Here is a 25,171-nt window from a genome sequence, read left to right on the forward strand (position 1 = left end):
CACACCACTTATCACCTGAGTTAACTACTCTTCTGTTTTGGTTAGATTTTCAGTAGATTTATATTCAGGCTATTCAGGCTGTGATATTTATAATCACAGGATTGCCAAATCCTAGCTCTGTGACCTTGGGCTAATTGCTTAACTTCTCTGAACTTTATTTTTTCATCTAAAAAGTGAAAAGTATAATACCTTTGTCATAGGGCTGTGGATTGGGTTAAAGGAGATAAATTATGTCAAGTGCCTAGCCTGATGGCCGCCCCTTGGTAGATCCTGGTTAACTGAAAGCTGTTTCTTGTTATGATGATGTTCTGGTAGGAGAGACCTCCTGTTAGGAAGGTGTCAGCGGGAATTAAGAAGGTATCTGGGCTGTGCAGGGTCGGGAGGGCCATAGCAACAACACCTTCAGGAATAAGGACTCAGAGACTCAGTGGGGAAGTGGCTGTACAAACCAAGATTCCAGGAGAATCTCCAGTGTTTGTTTCTTTGTGTCTTCTGTTTCTCAGTATTGATAACTAGTAAACCCTTAAGAAGTTTTAGTCTTATGGGTTTTGAGTGGGCATGAAGGAAGAGTCTGGAGAGATGGGGCCCCACTGAGCAGCCAGGCTGGGAGCAGCAAACCAAGGAATTCAGTAGGGAAATTAGGAGTTTCTTCCTGGGATCTTTTTCCTGAAAAAGAAATGGGACACAGAGAAAGACAACTGTTATATGATATCATGTATATGTGGCATCTAAAAAATAATACAAATGAACTTATTTACAAAACAAAAATGGACTCACAGACATAGAAAACAAAGGGGAAAGGGGGAAGGGATAAATAAGGAGTATGGGATTAACAGATATGTACTACTATATATTAAAATAGATAACAACAAAGATTTACTGTATAGCACAGGGAACTATATCCAATATCTTGTATTAACCTATGATGGAAAATAACCTGAATCAATCAATCTATCTATCTGTCTGTCTATCTGAATCACTTTGCTGTACACCTGAAACTAACACCATATTGTAAATCAACTATAGTTCAATTTAAAAAAAGTGCACCTATTATAAAAACAAATCATTGCACGCTACAGCCATACCACCCTGAGTGCACCCGATCTCATCTGATCTCAGAAGCTAGGCAGGGTAGGCCTGGTTAGTACTTGGATGGGAGACCACCTGGGAATACTGGGTGCTGTAGGCTTCAAAAACAAAAAAAGCAAACCATTGCATAAAATTTTTTTAAAAAAATTAATTAATTTTTTGCTGTGCTGTGTCTTTGTTGCTGCACGCGGGCTTTCTCTAGTTGTGGCAAGCGGGGGCTATTCTTTGTTGCGGTGCGTGGGCTTCTCATTGCAGTGGCTTCTGTTGTTGCAGAGCACAGGCTCTAGGCTCGGGCTTCAGTAGTTGTGGCATGCGGGCTCAGTAGTTGTGGCTCGCGGGCTCTAGAGCACAGGCTCAGTAGTTGTGGCGCACGGGCTTAGTTGCTCCTCAGCATGTGGGATCTTCCCGGGCCAGGGCTCGAACCCGTGTCCCCTGCATTGGCAGGTGGATTCTTAACCACTGCACCACCAGGGAAGTCCTGCATAAAACTTTGACTCACTAATTGGCAGTGTTCCTTCAGATAATATGTATTAGAGAAGAGACCAAGTATAATTTGAGATGTGTCGACTCTGAAACTATTGCTGCTTTTATTTCTTGGACCATACCTTTTCCCACCTTTAAAAAAATTATTATGATAAAATAAAAATAACATAAAGTTAAAAAAAAAAGAAAAAGAACTGGAACAGTGTTTGGAAAATGACCCCAGGCATCTCATGGTGTGAAATCCTGTGGTTTCCTTCTCTGGCTACAACTTCTATACGTGTGCGTATTGAACCCTCCAAAATCCCACTCTTGCTCTCAACTCCATAGCACACCTGCATCATTTTGATTTGGGAGATGTGGAAAGCGTGGAATAGATGCAGGTTCCATCCTAGTGCCTGGATTTCTATCCTCTTTTGATGAAGTGTAGTTCGGTTTAACGATACCACCTGGGCAGGCAGAGAAACGATAGAGAGGAAGTTACTTTCTGGGATTTCAGTCCCAAAGACAGATTTCCAAGTACAAATTAGTGATGCCTTGTATTGTGAGGGACTTGAAGCCCCATATTGTCACTCATTTCCTTTCCCCTTTTGTTGTCATGAGGACTTCTTTTCCTTGAGTTATTACATCTTGCACTTCAGCAAAAATTTTATTGCTTCGGGACCATCGGGGGCATTTTTCACTGCTCATGGTGTAATACACAGAGGTAATTTCTTTCAAATGATTTTTGCTTGAAGTGGTTTTCAATGAATTGAGAAGGGTTAAGAGTATGAATGGAGGCCTGAGTTTCTAGTATTGGGTCCAGGCATGGAGCATATATCCCCTCGGCTTTGCCAGAGCATTCAGCGTGGTTGTACAATTGCCCTGGCAGTACAGAAATAGGCAGCAGTCCATTTTATTCTCTTGTTTGGCCACAAAAAGAAAGAAAAGTATTGTTTAATGCTGTAATCTATTTAAGTCTCTTCCAGATCACTTTTGAAAGTTTTATTTTATTTCTGAAATGGAATGTTTTCATCAGAAGGGAATAGTTATGATTTCTCAATGGTGGAGGTTAGTCATTGTACTGGGGAAACAGTTAGACAAAGCAATCTCAATGACGGCATGATAGAGTCTTCAATGATGCCCTCGGTGTTGCAGGGGCAGCCTCTGATTTTTATCTGTTTTCTATCTTTCGAGGCTCTTGTATACATGGTATTTTCTTTCCTGCTGTTACTTTGAGCCCAAACAGCAAGAAATTTGGCATTAGAACAACTCCTTGGCTTTTTTTCTTCTTGTTTCATTTTATTCCTTCCCTCCCTCCCCCTTCTCTTCCTCCCTTCCTCCCTTCCTCCCTTTCTCCTTCCTTCCATCCCTCTCTCCCTCCCTTCCTTTCTTTCTTCCTGCCTCCCTCCCTCCTTTCCCCCTCTCTCCCTCCCTGCCTGGGTTGGGTATCTCCAAAACCACCTTCCTGTTGGACAATTTTCAAACAGGACTCACAGAACTCAGAAAAGATGTTATACTCCCAGTCAGGAAAGGATGCACATTAAAATCAATAAAGGAAAAAGACACAGAGGGCAGAGTCCAGGAGAAACCAGACCCAAGCTTACAGTTGTGTTCTCCCAGTGGAGTTGCAGAGACAGCACTAATTCTCCCAACAACAGTGACAGATGTGCTAAGTGTTGCCAACCAGGGAAGCTCACCGAGACTTGGTGTCCAGGAATTGTACTGGCGACCAGTCACCTAGGCATGGAGTGCCCGACTGATGACCTTAGCTACTCAGCCTCCAGGATCTGCCCCTCTAAAGGTCCAACTGATTCAGCATGGCTCAGGGCCCCAGGCAAACAAAAACCGCTGTTCACTGTAAATCACAGTGTTAGCATAAACTGTTTGGCGTGGTCCACTGTCTCAGGTATACAAAGACACTCTTAACAGGTAGGGTGTTCCAAGGGTTCAGAGTTGATCTCCCAGGGCATGGTCAAGGGTCAGTCTTTTCTTTGGAGTGTGCAAGGTCTGGGGACCCCAAGCCTGCTGAGTAAACCCTTTAGTGCACACTCCCACAGCAGCACAGACTCTAGGTCAGGCAAGTGCAAGCTGATGGGAAAATAAAGATGCTTTCTTATACTATATGCAAATCTGAAGACTTGCTTTCGTCTCTTCGCTGTCCCACAGTGAGCAAACCATTTGGTTAGACTACCTTGGAAGGATAAATCTTTTCATAATGTTCGCAAAGGAGCCGTGTCATCATATTGCTGCATTTTCACTTGGCCTCTCCTGATGCAAGATTGGGGTGGAAATATTGAAAGACCCACAAGGGATGTGACTAGAGGTGGCCTGCCCTCTCTTAGGATTCCAGGGAGCAAGTTTCAGTCAAAGTAACTGGAGCAGGCTTTCCATTTTTGAAACTTATGTCTTTAAAACAAATATTCTAAAGCAAATACTGTAGCTTTTCCCTCTCCCTTCCTTTCTTTCACCCCTTTTCCTGCCCCGCAAACCCTGGGCACCAGATGAGCATTAGGAGAGATTGTCAAGTAGGTGGTACTTTTTGGAGGCAGTTTAAATCAGCTACCTTTTTACATTGGTTGAATTCTCTCAACACATGTCTGCTCAAATAAATTGATATTCTCATCCTGATGACTCATTTGGTGAACCACATTGTTATGCCATCTCTTTGGCTGACCCTTGTAACTGCCACCCAAACAGTGGGAAATGCATGATTATTTTCATGCTAACAAGCACTGGAGAGCAACAAGCTTTTTTCTCCCCCCAGCTATTCACAGTGATACCCATTGACTTTCAGCTGGCATTCTGGGTGTCACAGTGGATGGGTCGAGCCTGGGTGACCCCATGGAGCTCTTTTTTTTTTTTTTTTTTTTCTAAATTTACTTATTTATTTATTTACTTTTGGCTGTGTTGGGTCTTCGTTTCTGTGCGAGGGCTTTCTCTAGTTGTGGCAAGCGGGGGCCACTCTTCATCGCAGTGCGCGGGCCTCTCACTATTGCGGCCTCTCGTTGCGGAGCACAGGCTCCAGACGCGCAGACTCAGTAGTTGTGGCTCACGGGCCCAGTTGCTCCGCGGCATGTGGGATCTTCCCAGACCAGGGCTCGAACCCGTGTCCCCTGCATTGGCAGGCAGACTCTCAACCACTGTGCCACCAGGGAAGCCCCCCTCATGGAGCTCTTGACACCCTGAAGCGGCCTTAAGAAATGGGTTTTGGTGATAAGCTCATGCAGTCTTGACTGGTTGAACAACAGAACTCAAAAAACATCCCACTACTTGAATAGGACCAGTTAGATTTCTGGAAGGAGGTAGGGTTGCATGGGTTATTGGAAACCCTGTGTTTTAGTTGCTCACCTTGCTCCTGCTGCTTCCTAGCTGTGGAACTTGGGGCATATCATCTAACCCTTCAGACTGTCTTGTTTCCTCATCAGTTACAGGAGGGTAACAGTAGTACCTACTTCATGGCATAGTTATGCTGATTAGTAGGTTAGAGCAAGTAAGGCTTTCCACACTGTGCTTATTAACACGTAGTACACAGCCATGTAATGGAAACGTCCACAACCTAGGTGTCCATCGACAGAGGAATGGCTGAAGAAGATGTGGTATATATAGACAATGGAATATTACCCAGCCATAAAAATGAATGAAATAGTGCCATTTGCAGCAACATGGATGGACCTAGAGATTATTATACTAAGTGAAGACAGAGAAAGACAAATATCATATGATATCACTTATATGTGGAATCTAAAAAAAATGATACAAATGAACTTAAACAGAAATGGACTCACAGACTTCGAAAACAAACTTATGGTTACCAAAGAGGAAACGTGGTGGGGAGGGATAAATTAGGAGTTTGGGATTAACAGATACACACTACTATATATAAAACAGATAATCAACAAGGACCTACTGTATAGCACAGGAAACTCTACTTAGTATTCTGTAATAACCTATATGGGAAGTAATCTGGAAAAGAATGGATATATGTATGTGTATAAATGAATCACTTTGCTGTACACCTGAAACTAAAATAACATTGTAAACCAACTATCATATAAAAGAAAATTTTAAAAAATGGCAACATCCATTGTTGCTAACAGAAGTAATCAGGGTAAAAGTAATACATTCCGATACTAAATTGATAGCTAAGGAGCTCCATACCCACCTTGTAGATTTATAGATTAAAGGTGCCTTCCCAATAAGACAGTCTCTGAGATCCACCTCATGTAGAGGATTTCTAGAACCTTTTGCCTAGGCTCCCTCTTCCTCCAGGATATGGGGAAATGGGAACAGTGGATGGTATATTTTAGAGATTATCAAGATGGAAGCACATGCATCTTATTATTTTAGAAGTGCCAATAAATTGGTGATGTGAGATGCACTCTTAGTATCTTTGGTTATTGTTCCTCTGAGTCATCTTGACTCTTTCCATCTTGAGCCTGGGCTCAGATAACTGGATTTGTTACATATTCCCCTTTCTCAAGCATCTTGGCGCAGGGTGCCAGGAGTTCACTGGGAGTCACCTGTCTGCCAGGACACGCCCATGCACAAGCCAACACTGGACACCCCTCTGCATTTGGGCTTGTTTCCTCGGGTATCTGAGCCTCAAGCCTGGTTATGTAGTATCACATGTGACAAGGTAGTGAGTGGGACTCTTTAAAATGACTCAGGTCTCTTGGTTCCTAAAGAAGCTGCATGAGAATTTATCTCCAGTCTAGGCTCCAGGACTAAACATCCTGGTGTTAGAAAAAAGAGCAGTGCTGGAAGTTGGTTGGCTTGGTTTCTGGCCTTCGTCCTGTCCCAAATTTTTTAATGAATTTTTTGGGGAAAAAAAAATTACTTCCCATCTGTGGGTCTCAGTTTCCCTTTCTGAAAAAGGGTGGGGAAGCAGAGGAGACTAAATTGGCTAATAGGTGAGTGCAAAAGACTGGGCGTGAGTTAGGCTGAGTTCTTTCAGCTCGAAAGCATGTGGCAGTGGCGTGTGATAGGTGCATGCAGGCTGCCTGAGTTCCAGGCTTAGAGGCTGCTCACTGGCTGTGTTATCTTGGACAAATTACTGAACCTTTCTGTTTCTCCGTTTCTTCTTTTTAAAAATTTGGATAGTCATAGTATCTAGGACTGAATGGGTGAAATAAAGGTAGTGTGCTTAGAATGGCATCTGGCATCTATAGTAATGCTGCATGGGTGATGGATGTATTATTAACTATGTGGGGATTAAGTTCACTCCTACAAAGGAATGTGCTCTCTCTAAATGTTTTTTAAAACATCACCCTCTCGGTCTATCTTTATAGACATTTATTTCCTAAAAGAAAAGAAGCAGAGTCATGTGATCATAAATAGCTGACCTTTGGCCTTGGTGCAGGGACCACATTGGGATTGTGGAGGGTGGGCGATTTTAGGCTCCATTCAATGGTGCAGCCCTTACTATTTTCTGGCCCTTCGCCGCCATGTGCAGTGTGTACTCAAAGTTGCCGAAGCTTCCATTATGAAAGAAAAACCAGAGATCTGAATTTTTATACGAAATCTCCCAGTTTTTTAGATTGTTACAAAAGTGTAAAATCGCAAGATGGGCCAAACAAACCCAGCTGTGCAGGACTCCTGGATTTGATCCTAGATCTCAGAGGCCCACATCCTCATTTGGAATGAGGACCCAGGCCCCTAGAGGAGCATGAATAAACGTGTAGACTTGGGCCAGAGCTAGGACCGGAAACCAGGCCCTAACTCCCAGCCCCAGGGCTGTCTACCATCGACCGTTTATCCAATGCATATTGATTGTGTGCTTGTGTTCCAGGCACTAAGTGAGGTGCTGGGTATACAGTGGAGCCCAGGAAAGACACAATTCCTCCCCCTTAAGGAATTTACGGTGTAGTGGAGCCATAAACAAGCCACCAATCCCAGGCCTTTCTGATTCCCCTAAGAGGCTGCAGCTGGTGTAATGAGCAGACCTGTGTGATCTGGACAGATGAGCTAGTCAATTCAGGTGATCCCTCCTGTGTGACACAAATGTATCCCAACAGAAGCCTTTGAGAGAGAGAGAGAGAGAGAGAGCAAGAGAGCGCTAGAAACCAAAGGGGGCACCTGATGGTGGGGATTTCAGGCTTTATTATGGGAGTGATGAGGGGACCAATAGCTACATTGGCCCAATAGAGTTTTCTTGTGCATCTTACATTATTCTCCCGGGACACTCACGCCAGGCCATGGGGGGCTGACCTTACCGGGAGTCCTGTCTACAGTGGAGTGTGCCTTGTGAATTCTGAACCAGGCTTTGATCTAGAAAACCTTTGGCAATGTCATTGATTTCCTAGGGTATTGCAATGAGTATACTTCTGGTGTCTGTGCATGGAAGACCTTGGCCGCCAGCCACTTACACTCTTGTAGAAGAAGTCTCATTCAGAGCGTGGATAAGAGGCCAACACGGTCCACCTGCCTGAACATTTAAGTCATCAGCACTACAGGATATGTTAGTGTACAGGATTCCCCCGCTATCCGAAAGTAGAGCATGAAACATTTTGTAAGCTTGAAATGGCGTAAAGCGAAGAAGCAGTTACCTTAGGACACATCTTGCTCACAGATACACAAAATAAATGGAGATAAAGCACAGGTGCTCACAGACACATTTCAGGGCTGTGGCGGCTTGATGCCCAGATGCTGAGTCTGGTTCCTGGGGAAGGTGCTGGGTGATGGCACTCCTGCCGCAGGGCGTGTGCCCCGCCTCTGTGACGGCTGGACTGGCTGCAAGACAAGCCCTGAACGCTGTTTTTGCTTTTCACCTTTTTTCATAACAGTGAAAATCCTCTTCAGGTTTCTTTCAGTTAGCGAAAATAGATACTAATGTAGGTATTTTGTAAAAGCGAAGTGGAGTAAAGCAAACTTTTGAAACTGGAGGATACCTGTATAATGTTTGTAAGTGAGGGCTCTGTCTGTTGCAAGTGACATTATCCTTCCCCAAGAAAGGAATTGATTTGCTTAACTAACTGAAAAATCTAACATTGTGTAGAGGTTTAAGGCACAGCTGGATCCAGGGATTCAAAACCATCTGGGCTCTGTCTGTCTCTGCGTCTTTGCTTTGCTCTGCTCTGCGCTGGCTTTGTTCTCAGGCAGGCCTCCTCTATGTCGTGGCTGCCTGGAGTTCCAGGCTTACTTTCCGATGGCCCGCCCATAGCAGAGGAGAGGGAATGCGGCAGAAGTTCCAAGGCTGATTCTCACTGGCCCTGATTGGGCTATGCACCCATCCCTGAACCAATCACTGTGAACCCAATGGCACAGACCCGGGTCTCCTGCCATCCCTGTGGCTAGGCTGGAGGCATCCTGTACCAAACAACGCAGACTGAGAAGAAGGAGGGATGTTCCCTGAAGGGAAGTTGGGGTACTAATTACTAGGAGATGGAAGAATAAAACCTAGGCAGAGAGGCTCTGATGGGCCAAATTCTTTGCCTAACATCTTGCAACAGTTTAATTTTTCTCATCAGGTTCCATCCAACTTTGCAGTGCTTCTCACGAATCCCTCTCCATCTGTCCTAGTGCAGGTTTCATCCCTTCATGCCTCTGAGTGGCCTCCAGATGGACCTCCCCATGGTGTCTGAGCAGAGGTCAAAGGATGTTTTCCAAGGCTGTATTAGGGTTCTCCAGAGAAACAGAACCAATTTCTATATCTACACCTATATCTATATCTATATCTATATCCATCATCTATAGAAAGGTATTAATTTATTATAGGAATTGGTTCATGTGATTACAGAGGCCAAGAAGTCCCATGATCTGCCATCTGCAAGGCGGGGAACCAGGAAAGCTGGTGGTATGTAATTTATCCCGAGTCCGAAGGCCGAAGAACCAGGAGTACCAATGTCTGAGGGCAGGAGAAGGTGGGCGTCCCAGCTCAAGCAGAGAGAGCAAATTTGCCCTTCCATCTTCCTGTTCTATTCCGGCCCTCAAAAGAATGCATGAGGCCCACCCACACTGGTGAGAGTGGATCTTCTTTGCTCAGTCTACTGATTCAAATACTAATCTCTTCTGGAAACGCCCTCACAGACACACCCAGAAATCATGTTTTACCAGCATTCTGGGCATCCCTCAGCCCAGTCAAGTTGATGCTTAAAATGAACTATTGCAAAGGCAGAGTGAGGAGGCTGATGGGAGTGATGATGCAGAACAGTGTTGGAAGACCATGACTTTGAGGCTGGGACCACTCTTGGTCATCGTGTCCCTGCAGAGTGACCTTGGCCCTTTAAATATTGGACATGGTTCATTTGAAGTGAGAAAGGAAACCGTGCCACGTGAAGTTACTTATTAATGTCTGTGAAGTGGAGTTCATCCTGTGGATTTTATTTAGACTGCTGCTGTGAGATTACTTGCTGTATAGCACATATAAAATTCCTGGCACCGGCTGGATGTTCAGTAAAGGTTCTCAGATTTCCTCGAATCTATAATGTGCACTCTTACTCTTACGATCACTAGGAATAGAGCATTGCTAATTAAACCATGACGGTACTTTTACGTGTAGGATTTTTAAATTTCACATTTATTGGAAAGAGCATCCTTATGCTTGAACATTTATCTTCCATCACTCTTGTGCATTCATACATCAGAAAAAAATAAATGAGAGAAATTGGTCCATGGATTCCTGACATTTCTTATTCAGAGTTTGACCCTTCTAAGCCACCCCCAGTTAGCAGTGTCCTTCTCTTGCATGTTCTTCGTGCTGTCATTCTTAACTCCACCTAGGCTGTTGGTCTGGCAGCATTTCTTAAAGAGTGCTCCATCCTTGCCCTCAGGATTTTCTTCCAGGCTGCTGCTGGTTTTGACACACAGACTCAGGCGGTCACAATACGTGATGATGATTGTGAGACACATTTTGATTTCAGCTAGGTTGAAATGTGAATAAAAAGATACATTTTAGGATTGATGAAATATTGTAGTTTGCTCACTTTCCTCTCCTCCCAGCTTTGCTAATTGCAGCACCAGGGCAGCAGAATGTCATCAAATTGCCCATAGAATTGTATCCCCTTTCTTGGTGCTGTACAGAAAGTGTGTGTGTAACTGTGGCTTCTGTGCTCTGCTCACCCTCTGTCTCCTGTATGAAATCTTCCCAGCTGACAGCAAGCAAACTCAGTATGCCGCAGCTAAGCATATATGGCTGTAAAGTCAACTCTCGCCTCTTTCCCCATCACTCATTATATGCCAAGCACACTGGCCTTCTTGCTGTTCATTGCACAGCCCAGGCTTGTTTCTAACTCAAGGCCCTGGCCTTTGTTCTCTGCTGTATCAGTGGTTCTCAACAAGGGGAGTTGTAGCCCTTCCTCTAGGGAAGAGAGTGGAAACATTTTCGGCTACCCCAATGACTACCCAGAGGACCCTACAGATATTGGGTACGGGGGAGGGTCAGGGGATGCTAAATGTCCTGCGGTGCTCAGGACAGACCCACACAAGAAAAACAGTCCCAGGCCAAATGCCAATAGCATCCCGTTCGAGAAAACCTGAGCTCGGTGGCTTTTGCCCTTGGCTTTGCATGGCTGTCTCTTCCTTGTCACTCATTCACGGTGTGAATGGTACCCTCTAGAAGTGTTCAGAGCGTAACCTGCCTACATAGGCTGCAGCCTTGCTCCCTCCAGCCTGGGTCACTTTCTATCATACTGCTTAGTTTATTTCCACCCTAGTACTTGTCACTGCCTGAGATGTTCTTGTTTGTTCATCTGATGGTTACTATTTTCATTGTAGTATGGTTGACTTACAATACTATGTTAGTTTCAGCTGTACAACATAAGGATTTGATATTTTTATAGATTATACTCCATATAACGTTGGCTCTATTCCCTGTGCAGTACATTACATCTCTGTAACTTATTTATTTTATACCTAGTGGTTTGTACCTCTTAATCCCCTTCACCTATGTTGCCCTTCCCCCACGCTTCTCCCCTCTGGTAACCACTAGTTTGTTCTCCATCTCTGTGAGTCTGTTTCTGTTTTGTTATATTTGTTTGTTTTATTTTTTAGATTCCACGTATACTTGAAAACATACAGTATTCGTCTTTCTCTGTCTGACTTATTTCACTAAGCATAATACCCTCCATGTCCATTTATGTTGCTGCGAATGGCAAAATTTCATTCTTTTTCATGGCTCAGTAATGTTCCATTATATATAGGTGTATATACGTGTACACGCACACACACATACACCACAGCATCTTTATCCATTCATCAGTTGATGGACACTCAGGTCGCTTCCATGGAGGTTCTTCAAAAAATTAAAAATAGAACTACCATATGATCCACCAATTCCACTCCTGGATATTTAGCCAAAGAAAATGAAAACACTAATAGGAAAATATAGGTGCACCTCCGTGTTCATGGCAGCGTTATTACTTTATTATTTTTGGTTTGTGTCCTTCCACTAGTATATACATTGAGAGCAAGGATCTTGCCTATTTTGTCTACTGCTATATCCTCAGCATCCAGAACGGAACCTCACACTTAAATATTTATTGAATAAGTGAACAAATGGATGAAGAATCAGAATTGTCTACTAATTATCTCAAGCCTCCAATCAGACAGGAAGCTATTTGTAACCTGCCCGTTTTCCCTGCCTCTTTAGCGAATGACACACTTAAAAAAAAAAAATAAAGCAACCCAAAAGACTACCCAGTAGTTGGCTGTCGTAGCGATGGTCTGCCATTCCTGTTTCTGTTTTCTAAGGAACAGTGTCATTGCCCGTCAGTGTCAAGGTGAATCGGGTGGGTGATGTCTTAAGCTGATTGTTTCCTGAAAAGCGCTTTCTGGAGCACGATTCCTCGAACGTCTCTGTCTATTAGGGATGGCAAAACGTGGGGAGGATTATGTTGTTGGTTATTGAAAGATGTTCTTTCCACTTAAGCTTTCTTTGTGATTTCAAGTGTGAGTTCACAGACCTTTTGATTACAGGGGAGCAAAGATGCACCGGCATCTTCCTGTGGTTGAAGTGATTAAAGTACTGGCACCCTTCAAGGCCTCCTCCGGAAAGGCAGAGAGGAGACACAGGAGAGACTGTTTAACCAGTGCTCAGGACACGTTTCTGCCTGTTCCCTTAATATAAGTATTTGCCTGCTCTGAACAGGTCGAGTCTCGGATGGAATGAGCCTCAAAGATCTTAGGTTCCAAGTGACTCCTTTTCAAGACGTTGAATTAACTTGGTCAAGGTGGGACAAGTATTGATAGTTAGAAGCAGAGCCACGATTGGCAGTCAGATATTCTGGTTGTGGCTTCTTTCATGGAGAGGAGTCTTGCTGATGTCATGGTGGCTGGTTTAAACCACGCAGAATGAAAGGATAATTCAGAGTGATCACTCCTTTGTGGTAAGCACTCTCCATGCTGTTTTCTGACTCAATCCCAACGACCTATGATTATGTCACCCCTTATATAGATGCGGAAACTGGAGCTCAGAGAGGTGAGATGACTTGCCCGAAGTCACACAGTGCCAGATCCAGGGACTCTCATCTTCCCTGCCCTCCCAAACCCACATTCTTAATTGCTGTAGTGGATGAGGTTTCCTCCTCTCCCCTTAATTTACTTTTAAATTTCTGTTTGCCAAGATCCAGGGAAAGAAAGAGTATATAAAGGGTAAATATAGTTGAAAGATATGGTGAGAGTTTCTCATTACTGAGCCTATCAGAGATTTTTAGTTTCTGTCTAGAATCTGTCACTATTATATTTCTGATTATACTATACAGTTTTGTGTGTGGGTACTTTCCTTTTGTGAAAAGTATTTGAATTGAAGAGATTTCTATTTTTGAGTCATTTTCTTCTTTCCTTCTCATGCAGGGCTTCAGCAAATGTTGCAAAATTCATTATACACAGACATTTTCCATCCCATTTTGCATTTGAACATCAGAGATGGATAATAAATTGTTTTTTTTTTATTACTTTAAATGATGTACTACTCCTCAGTCTTTTTTGTTTTGTTTTGTTTTTGTATAAAGGAAAGCATTTACCTTGCCAAGATTTGATTTTAAGTGCCAGCACTGCATTTCCTTAAAGGGTACATTCGAGAAAGAAGAGGGGGGAAAAAGCAGTAGACTAGATTGTTAAGATTATACGTGGCTGAACAAAGTACTTTGAGGGTACCTCTTCTTAATGAACTTGATTGAACTTCAGATTCAGTAAGCTTTAAACATAAAGAGAGGCTATGATATCATCTGTCTTTGAAGTAATAGTAAAAAAATACTCTGTGGCTTACAACACCCTCTTGCCTGCCTTATTTCATTTAATTGATGTGAAATAATTCAGTGAGGTTTGTTTCTACCAAGAATGTGCCTGGCTCTGTGCTAGGTGCTGCCATGTGGGGAAGCACATTTCTTGCTCTCAAGGAATTTATGATGTAGTAGAGAAGCATGGATACATAAAGAAAGAGGTATCTCTGAGACATAGGTGATATATTGGCCATCGCTTTCAGTGGCAAATGACAAAAACCAACTGAAAAGGAGAATTTATTTGCTCACATAAGTGAAAAATCTAGGGGGTATATGTAAATACTCAAATAGCAGGATCTGGGAGTACAAATGCCCGCCCCCTGGCCCCAGCCAGTCCCTTGGCTTTACCTTTTTTTCACGTTGGTTCATTTATGGGCAAGCTCTCCCCATAGCGGCAAAGATGGTCCTGGTAGCTCCATGCATTCATCTTACTGGCTTAGGTAACCTGGGTGGTAAAGAGGAAGTATCTTCCTAATAATTCCACCAAGCGTTTCGGTGTTGATTCTCATTAGACCCACTTGGGTCTTATGTTTGTTCACCCTAAACCAACCGTGGTGATCAGGGGAATAGGCTATGCTCATTGGCCAGGTTTGAAATACGGACAGCCTTGGATTCTCCAGGGAATGGGGTCAACCGCACCAGGAAAACATGACAGAGAGGGATGGTTCTCAGAGGAAAATGGGGTGCTGTTGGAAGAATAAGGGGGAATGGATTCTTGGCAAACAAAAGCAACAGAGATCTCATACTTCTCAGTTATTCAACCCTTTGAAAGATTCTTGTGCTATTGTCTGGAGCATGAGGCTATTTCCATGCTTAGCTGCCACTGGCTTCTCTTTCCACCCTCTGTGTGCAATGCATGGTTCATGGTTTCAGCCTTAGCATCTGCCTTCTTCGGTCTCTGCTTTCTACCTTCTCCAATGTGAATGCTTCATGGCTTCATTGGTCACATATCCAAAGAGTGATTTCAAATTCTTTAGGTCTAGCCTTGACCTTTGTGGCAAATGTGTGCCTCTGATTTCTAATGTTTCTCTTGAACTACCTTCCAGTTGTGTTACATTCTCATCAAATTCTACATGTTAGAAACCCAGCATATCAACAGTTCCACAAAACCAGAATCCCACTGAGCTTCCCCAAAGTCCCAAGTCATTGAAGATATCAGAGGTCCATCATACCCAATTGTCACCTTAACATTCTTGACAGTTAATTGTTATGGTCTGCTCCAGTAACAGGACAATCATAGGAAGCCTTGCATGTTTCAGCGAGGAAGAGGCAGTGTAGCTGTCTGGTGATGAACACGTGGACTTCCAGGGCCAGTACACTTACTTGCCTTTGCATCTTGGCTTAGCATCCATTCTCTTATCTGTGTGACCTTGGGCAAGTTATTTAACCTTTCTTTCTCAGTTTGCTCATCCATAAAAATAGGGATAATAATAGTAACTACTTAAGGCTGTTGTGTGAATCAAATGAATTATACATATAAAGCACTCAGAAGAGTGTTATCACATAATCACTTTAAAATGTTAGATATTTATTTTGGGCACAAGGTGAGGTGTAAATCAATTAATCAATCAGCATATGAGAGAAGTCAGTATTTTGTAAGGCAGTTCATTTTTTTTGTTGTTTGATGGGTCTTCTTATGCTGATTTCCATTGACTCTGACATCCTGTTCTACTTGCTTCTTCTATAGTTACACAGAATGAGTCTTACTGTTCTAGAACATGATGGCTTTGCAGATATTTCCCATCATCTGTATCACCCCATCCCAGTATTCCCTTCCCAGGTTTAAATAGTCTAAATTCTTTGGTTGACATTTTCTAGGCCTTTGACCACTCTCTCTATTCCTTTCTGGATCACCTCAATTTTGTCAACATTCTTCTTCAAAAGAGGTGTTCAGAATAAATTCAGTATTTCATCCATTGTCTAAAAAGCCTGTCAGAAAGCTCATCTTCTTTGTTCTTTATACTCTACCTCCTTTAATGTAATTTGATATTGAATTAGTTTTTAAAAATTATCTACATCACAAGGTTGACTAAAATGAGTCCGGTGGTCAACTAAGACTCCCAATAGACTTTTCCATTCATCCGGATTTTGGCCAGGTATTTTTTTTTTAAACTATTTTTTAAATTGAAGTATAGTGGATTTACAACGTTGTATTAGTTTCAGGTGTACAGCAAAATCATGCAGTAACACACACACACACACACACACATTCTTTTTCAGGTTCTTTTCCATTATAAGTTTTTATAAGATATTGAATATAGTTCTGTGCTATACAGTAAGTCTTTGTTGTTTATCTGTTTTATATATAGTAGTGTATATACGTTAATCCCAAACTCTTAATTTATCCCTCTCCCCCCTTTCCCCTTTGGTAACCGTAAGATTGTTTTCTATATCTGTGAGTCTATTTCTGTTTTGTAAATAAGTTCATTTGTATCATCTTTTTAGATTCCACATATGAGTGATATCATATGATATTTATCTTTCTCTGTCTGACTTCACTTAGTATGATAATCTCTAGCTCCATCCATGTTGCTGCAAATGGCATTATTTCATTCTTTTTTATGGCTGAGTAATATTCCATTATATATACCACATCTTCTTTATCCATTCGTCTGTCAATAGACGTTTAGGTTGCTTCCATGTCTTGGCTATTGTAAATAGTGCTGCTGTGAACATTGGGGTGCGTGTATCTGTTCGAATTAGAGTTTTCTCCAGATATATGCCCAGGACTGGGATTGCAGGATCATGTGGTAATTTTATTTTTAGCTTTTTAAGGAACCTCCATACTGTTCTCCAATTTACATTCCCACCAACAGTGTAGGAGGGTTCCTTTTTCTCCATACCCCAGATATCTTTTATAGTTGCCTGAACTTTGATTCTGTCACCCAGCAGCACACTGGATAATGAAACAAGCTTGGTGTGAAATACAAAATTAATAAACTGCATATATGAGACAGGATTAGGTTTGGCTGCATCTAGTAGAAACATCCCAAATAACAGCGATTTAAAATAAGACAGAAGTCTGTTTTTCTCTTCAACATAAAAGAATTCCAGAGTTGAGCTTGTTCTAACATAGTCTATAAATTCTCCATGGCCATCAGGGACTCAGGCTCCTTTTAACAGGTGTTTCTCTCCATCTTTAATATGCTGCCTCAGGGTTTGAGATAGCTGCTGGGACTCCAGCCATTGCAAGTGGGAGGCATAGAGAAGAGAAAATGAAGGTCACATTTCTTCCTTTTGAAGGAGTTTTCCTGGAAATCTTGAAGAACACTTCTCATTGGCCAGGACATAATCACATGGCCATGTCTAGTTGCAAGAGAGTCTGGGAAATACAGTCTTTTGGCTAGGGAACTATGTACCCAGATAAAAATAAGAGTTCTATTACTGAAAATGGAAGAAAGAATAAATGGTGAGTTGGGCAACTGACAATATTGGCCACAGATATGTTGGCGATAACATTTTGAACAAGGTCAAGCATTGGGTCATGTGTTGCACAACTTGAGACCTTCCCGAATATGACTCTGAATAGATGATCACTCCATCAGTGTTTCTGAAATGGTTGTTCTTAGACCGTATCCAATTTGCTAGAGATGCTTATTAAAGATGCAGAATACTGGGCCATGTCCTATATTTTATGCACATTGAATATTTTATTACTCCCTTAAAAATCAATTTTATTGAAGTACAGTTTACATTCAATACAATTCACAAAATTTAAGTGTTAAATTGATAAGTTTTGATGAATATGTACAGTCATGTGTACCATCAAGGTATAGAATATTTCTATCACCCCCAAAGTTTCCTTGTTTCCCTTTGCTGTCCCCTCCCAAGAAATATGCTTTATGTCAGTTTTATTTTTGCCGTGTCTAGGATTTTATATAAAAGACTGTATAGTACATAGCCATTTATATACCGTTAAACTTGGAGATTCACTGATCTACATGATTTCAATAAAAATAAGCTCTGACTTAACTGTTGTTTCATTTGGCTCTAATTTCTTAGTCTGGTGTCTATAGTATCATGGGACAATTTATCAGATATTTGACAAATATTGAGACGCAAATGTCCACTGCATACAAGCTTTCGCCTTCATTTTCACCCGTTTAAGTCATCCTTTAGATCTTAGTATAGATTTCACTTCCACTGTAAAGCCTTCTTCACTCCTCTTGTCATGCATCAAATGTGCTTGTTCTATATGCTTCATTGTTCCATGGACTTACCTGTTGATTCTAAGCTTACTCTAGGTCTGCTCCCATTAGACTGTGGGCTTCTTAAGGGCAGTGCCTATTCTTTGCCTGTCATTGAATCCCCAGTGCCTGTGCCAATATCTGGTTTTGTGACAGTACTTGAAAAGTATTTTCAAGTGATTGATTGAACACAGAATGGTGTTACAAGTGCAATAATTTGATGTAAAGTGCTACAGGTTAGTAAAGGAATATGGCTGAGGAGATTCAGAGAATGACTTATAGAAGTTGTCATCTGGACCTTGAAGGAAATTTGCTGGGCAAAGAATGGGATGAGAGCATCCTGAGTAAAGCAGTCATTGTGTGCAAAAAGCATGGAGTTATGAGTGGATGTGAGGTGTTTGAAGAGGAAAGAAGAGTTACAAGTGATCAGAGCATGAGGTGTGTAGCAAGCAAGGAGGGGATCAAGCTGTGAGCCAAAAGTTGATGTTAACCATTACAATAATCAGAAAGAAGTGAGAGAAACTTATGTCTGACATGGAAAAATACCCCGGGCGTTATTACTTGATACTCGTGTAACTCCTCTTTCCATTGGTTTCTGGCCAATTAGAGGCTTGTGGACATGACAGTCAGAGGTAGCCATGAGTGCTAGTTCCAAAGGCAGAGGTATGGCTCGTTTTCAGCACCATGTTTGTGGACAGCACCTATCGCAACGATGAGCTTTTGCTGCCTTCTGCAGGCCAAGATATTTGGTTTGTCTCCATGCTGGACATACGGCAGGACGGGACTCTAAACCTGTGGTCCAGAGCATCTATACTTCAGAATCAAAAAGTAACAGGTACCTCACTGGCCCAGGGGGATTGCATTTCTCCATCGAATCCTCACAGCTCTTCTCAGGTAGATGTCATTTTTACTTCTCTTTCTACAGAATGGTGAACTGAGGCACAGAGATAAGAGATGGGTGGCAGATCTAGGACTCAAGCTTGGGTCTTCATGACACCAGTATCTGTGCTCTGAGCCACTACACTTGTCTTACAGTGGGCACCAAAAGACTCCTGTGGAACTCTCCAACTTCCTTCAGATGCCCGAGTGTGGGTATCCTCTCAGTGGACACAAGTGTTGTAGATGATTCGTAGTTGGAATCTTGCTTGAGCCAGCAGGAGTGGTGGTAGGAAAGAGGGCTTTTCCTAGCTTGCTTCCTCCTGAGTTTGAAAGGGTGATCTCAGATAAATGCGTCAGCTGGCAAGCGGGTGTGTGCATCTTGATGTTGTCTCAATTGCACCTGTGAAAGGGAAGTTAGTGGAATTCAGGAATTTAGTCTCTCTCTCTCTCTCTTTCATGCCAGTAGGAGTCATTGAAGCTCCAGTGGAAAAAAAACCTTGGCTACTTTCTCACTAATTTCATTTATAATTATACTTCCTTAATGATTGTCTGGGATCTGGTCACTGGGAGGTCCAGCTCCAAGTCTGTGGGAGAGACGCATTGAGTTCTCCCCAGAGAACTCCTGGCTGTGCTTGGATGGGTATGCTTACATATGGCATAAGCATTTCTTTCTTAATGGTTGCATGCCACTCCTCCTCGCTTTAAAATGAGCCCATACTGTGCCCCATTAGCTGAAATTGACATGATGGTTATTTTTAATGCCGTTTCTTTAAAGAACTCTGTCTCACTGTGCATTGCTAGCTTTCCCTGCCTTGCTAAGTGGAATGAAGAACCCCTGGGAAAGTGTGGTGGCAGCTTTTCAGAAGCTGCAGAGCCCAGCTCCTGCCTTTCCACCCTCGTATCTACAGCTCAGAGAGCATCACACATTATACAAACATGAAGGATTCCTTTCTCAAGGCAGAATCCTCTGGAAATCTCAGAATCAAAAGCTCCATGATAAAAATGCATGAAGCCATATTCTTATTGGTAAACTTACATATCCAGCTGAGATACTGCACATGATAATGCAATTTTCTATGCAAAAAGGGTTTATCTCTATCCAAATATTATTCCACATCATTATTCATTCTGGGGAAGTGATTGCTGTCCTAGGTTAACTGATTGAACTTTTGGAACCAAAGCTTCAAGCTTATCTTACTGGCTATTGCTTGACTTCTCATAAATTGCCATTAGGTTGGTAGGAATGAATAAACGTACGCTCCGTTAGGAAATGTTAAAGTTTTTATACTGGTTTAGAATAAAAACAGGATTAAGGGGGGGCGTTTCTAAGGTTCAGTACAGCATGAAATTGAAATCTTTTTGGCGTATGAAATGTACAATATGAATAGTCTTCCCATTTTCTGGGGGGATTATAGACAGTGGACAAACCACTGCCAAGTTCACCTGCAGATTCTAACACAGGGAAGTAGGAAAAACCCATTTTGGTATTTCCTGAGTCTGTATCTCTTAGTTATCAGATTCTTAAACAAGAACGACAGCAACAACGATAGTAATTACAACAAGTAAACATCGCTCAAGCTTAAAGACGTGTTAGGCACTGTCTTCTATGCTTGACTGTCTATAAGCAGATTTTTAGAGTGGTTAAGAGGCTGGAGGAAGCCTGCTTTGGTTTCGAATTCATATTCTGCCTCTTACTGTGTGAGTTTCGGAAAACTATATTTCTCTCTGTGCCTCAGTTCCCCACTCTTAGAAGGGATAATACTGGCTTTGTGCTTCATGAGTTTGTTAAGAGAATTAAGTTACGTGACATGGGTCCAGAAACAGAAGAAGCTCTGAACAAATGTTAGTTTATTATTAATTATTATTACTATTATTATATTTTAGTGGCTCTTCAAAAAACTCTGTGAGGTAGATATTATTAGTTCCATTTTCCAGATGCTGAAATTAAGGTTAATAATGTAGAAATTGATTATTTTCTGAAGAAGCAGAGAGAATAAACACATGCTATTCTGATTTGCTGTTGTGCTGTAACTCACTCACAAAATTTTGTACCATGCGACAACAATTATTTTATTAGGCTCATGGATTCTGTGGGGAAGAAATAGAACAGTGCCCGGCAGGGTTGGTGTGTCTCTGCTTCACAGAGCCTGGGGCCTCAGCTGGGAGAACCCAAATAGCTTGGTGCTAGAATCCTCTGGAGGCTTCTTAATTCATATATCTTGGGCCTGGGCTAGTATGTCGCAAAGACTGGGTTCAGCTGGGATGGTTGATTAGAATGCTTCCATATGGCTTGGGCTTCCTCACAGCATGGTGACCTCAGGGTAGTCAGACTTCTCACATTACAGCTCAGGGTTCCCAGAACTAGCATTCTGGTGACAGAGGTAGAAGCCTCATGGTCTTTAGTGATGTAGCCTTGGAAGTCACATAACGTCACTTCATACTCCAGGGGTCAAAGGGGATGAATCCACCTGAATTGATTTCCATTTTCTATGGAACGAGTGTCGTAGAGTTTGCAGCTATGTTTTATAGCCACCACATGTGCTGTTGGGACTTGATGTTACCTTTGTGCCTGGATGCAGACTGCTATTACGTGCTCCAGCTAATATCGTGTAGCTCTTGGAAAGCTCAGAGTATACGGTGGTTGAGGAACTTTCTCAGTACTCTTGAGCCCAGCCCTCGGCGGTGTTGCCATCTTGGAAGCTCTTTTCATTCACACGTACACAGTTTCTCTCCTATGAATATTCAGGTTCCCACTCACCTGCCCTGCATCTGTGTGTGTGTGTGCATGTGTGCGTGCATGTGTGTGTGTGTCTTCATCATTCCATCCTGTTACTTCACTCTCCTTTTTTTTCTTTTCCCTTCTAATTCTTTCTTTCCAGTGGATTCAATTAGTTCTCTTTGCTCCCTTAGCAATAAAACAGTTCCCTCTACAGCATTCGAATGAGTCTCTCTCATTATTTTATTGCGATTGTTGTTGTGTTTGAAAACTTGAGGGCAGGGCAGGCGGAGGGAAAGGAATGTTAATTTGCAGGGAGTCCCTGTTGTGTGGTGGGAGGGCTGCTGAAGAGGAGCCAAGAAGCTGCCACTTGGTGTTCTCATGATACATGAAGAATTGATCAAGCATGCTTAAAACCGCACCCCTCCCCGGTGTCTGCACACGCTGAGACCCATGACCTTACGGGAGGGTGTCGTGCGGGTCCTGGCCAGAGCCTGGTTTGAAATGGCTCATTGCCGTCACTCCTCTGTCCACCTCAGGAGAGAGATTTCCCCTGACAGTGTGTGCGGATGCGGATGGATTGCATGTGTGCTTAAGTGCGTGTGAGCCCGGCTTCATTCATTTCCCCTCTATACTCTCCAGTCATGGAGATGCTCTTTCATTGTGGCCATCACTGGGAAGATGCAGTACGTGGCAGAGACCGAGCTGAGGATCCTTATAATGTGACTCACAGAATGTCAGAGAACGTTACACAAAGCCAGGAATTAAGCTCTGTGAGTGCCGGAGCGACATTGATTATGTAGGAACGACATAGAAGTAATTACAAAGCACTCTGGGTTTTTGTTAGGAATCGGTGTTTTGAGTCTCCTTTCAGGAGTTTATGTCATCAGTTAGCTGCGTAGTGAACAGACCTGCATTTCATTCCTGCTTTACACTGTGCTAAACAGGAATCAGATTTGTTACTAGACCGAAGAGTCTCTTAGTGGAAAAAAAAAATGAGCTGGTGGGGAGTAAGCAGGACTCGATTTCAATCTAATTGCCTTTCATGTTTTCCACTGCTGTTTGGCTTACACACAGTGGTAGCGTTTGTGGGAAATGAGGATTAGACTGTTTGCTGGAAGGTTAGAGTAAGAAAAGACAGGTCTGCTCCCGTCGGTAGTGATCTCAGCCTACGATGATGAAAGGAAGTCCCTAAGTTGTTATGCATTCGATTGTTAAAAAAAAATGGCTTTCCCACTGTGTTTCTGTGACACTAAGTTTTAAATCTGCTCTACTGCTTCCATTTTCTTTTATTTTCTTTTTTATCCTAAGATTAAATCTGGGACTGTCTGGAAGCTTCCAAGCCAGGGAGTGATTCAGACCAGCTTTGGGAAATACAGGTGGAGATGGGCTTAGGAAGGGCCTTCCCGGTTCCTTTTACTCCATGAATAAATATGTCACGAAAAGAGGACTTTCATGAAAGACTCTGAGGGTCACAGTCTCTAATTATGCCGACTGATTGTCGAATCGAGGTGTTGGGCTCTTCTCCAGCATTGCTCGGCCGGGTCTAGGCGTATTTCACATTTGCAAATGGCCAGCCGGATGGGCCAATTGAAAACTATTATTAATAACCCGGAGACATAAAATAGAGATGCTTTGGGGGGAGTGCAGATATGTGTACTGGGAAAAGAAAGGCCATTCTGCACATGAATAATGAGATCTTACAGTTGGGCAAGAATGAGAGAAAAGTTTAGCAATTAATCACATTGGTTATAATGAGGAGAGGAGATCAACGCGATAAAAGGATTTGTCTGAATGGATTATAGGCAAATTTAAAAGAAGGAGAAAAAAAGCAACAAAGGGCTTTGCTGGATTGGGATTTGGGCTCTTTCAAAATCCTCAATCACTCTCACAATCATTTCTGCATTTCCTCAGTAGCCACGTAAAACACAGCTGTCTCTTCGTTGTCTGAGATTAACCACTAACTGCAAACATACATGAAATGAAGTATTGAGTATTGGTCTTCCAAAAATACACTTGAACGCTGTTTATTTCCCCGATAGGTCTGCTGTGATGCATTTAGGTGCCATATTGCTAAATACATACTGTACTTTCATATCTGCACCGGTTCCTCTCCAACTGCCGTACTTGGGAAGCAGGTGTGGAGGACCCACAGTTACAGATAGAGTTTTTCTCATCAACTGTTTTAATTGTTTGCTTCTGGAAACAATTAGACTGACGGTATTATAGAATGAGTGTTGTATTGCAGCCGGCAATCCTCTTTATGAGTTTTCCTAGCAAAATACCATGTTGACATATGCGGGGCCCACAGAGAAGATTCACTTATATGGTGGTCTGACCTCCAAGGAAACGGGGCTCAGGAGAAATTTCCCCAGGACAGTGGCATTGCCAAGAGGAAGTCAGCCTGGAAGCAAGTGTTGTCCTGGCACGGGTTGCTTCTGATCAGGCTGGCACAGGGTGTGGGCACCATTCCCCCTCAGCTGCAGTGGCGGTGGTGGGGAGACCCTGAAGCTTTCTGGTGAATAGCACAGAGGGTGATGTATCACTCGTGACCTTTGTCCAGCCCAACAGGCTTTCGCAGAGCTGGTGGCTTGCAAAGCCCCAGTAAGTAAGGTGCTTTGGGAAGGAGTCAGATGTGTTGATGTCTTTGCTTCACAGGCCACGTCTCGTGACATTAGTGGCCGGTGGTCACGGCCTCACAGTACCCCCGTGTTGTTGCTGTTCAGTTGGGTGTTTAGTTTGTGTTCTGTAACTGAGGGTTCGCAAGTTAAGTGGTTTTCCCAAGGTCACTTAGTGATGATAAGTGACAAGTCCTGGTCTCACACTCAGGTCTATCTGGCTCTAAACCCCAGACTCTCTTTTAACAGCCGTAACGTGCAGCTTCCTAGAGGAAATCTTAATAAGGACAAGAGATTTCTTATTCCCAGTGTTGTTTTGTGTTTTGTTTTGTTTTGCCACAAAGGCCAATAAAAAGCACCAGAGAAGTGGGTTCTACTCGTTCATTTAATTGATTATTTCCTTCCTAGTAATCACTTTATTCATATTTATTCAGCATCTACAATGTTCCAGACACATTGGTAGGCATAAATCTATAGCAGTGCCTTCATGAAGCTTTCTAATGTAGGTGGATGGGAGGCATGAAATACACGTGTAAACAAAAATATAGACAAAGCAGTTTTATTCAGTGAGAATTACTAACGAACCCAACGATGTAATAATTATTGACTTTGTTGTCGTTCTTATGATTGGGGTGGTTGAGAAAGGTTTTCTAAGGAGGTATCATCTGAGTTGAAGCCTGAATCTTGAGAAGGAACTAGTCTTGGAAAGAACTGGGGAAAGAACAAGGTCAAAGTCCCTGGTAGAGGAATGAGCTTAGTGTGTTTGAGGAACTTAAATAAAGCCAGGGTCCGGACTAATCCTTGACAGCTGTTCCTAAGGTCTTGGTGAGGAGCCTCCAATCACACAATCCATGCATCCATGCCTCCAGCCAGCCAGCCAGGCACCCATCCGTTCAACCAATATTCATGCAAGCTTACTCTGCAATAAGCTCCGTTGGTAGCATTGGAGCCATAGAGATGGGTAAGACATAATTCTTACCTTTAAGAAGTTCACATCCTATTAAG

At 42.7% G+C, this 25,171-nt stretch overlaps 1 protein-coding gene and 1 pseudogene across 1 annotated transcript in view; both read left to right on the plus strand.

The window, feature by feature from the left end:
* HS3ST4 (heparan sulfate-glucosamine 3-sulfotransferase 4) overlaps positions 1-25,171 on the plus strand; it is a 407,350-nt gene that overhangs the window by 36,725 nt on the left and 345,454 nt on the right. The gene's annotated exons all lie outside the window — the stretch shown is intronic.
* On the plus strand, positions 1,072-1,189 carry LOC137750811 (5S ribosomal RNA; annotated as a pseudogene).

The sequence above is a fragment of the Eschrichtius robustus genome, chromosome 16, assembly GCF_028021215.1.
Source record: "Eschrichtius robustus isolate mEscRob2 chromosome 16, mEscRob2.pri, whole genome shotgun sequence".
In the NCBI taxonomy this organism is placed as follows: domain Eukaryota; kingdom Metazoa; phylum Chordata; class Mammalia; order Artiodactyla; family Eschrichtiidae; genus Eschrichtius; species Eschrichtius robustus.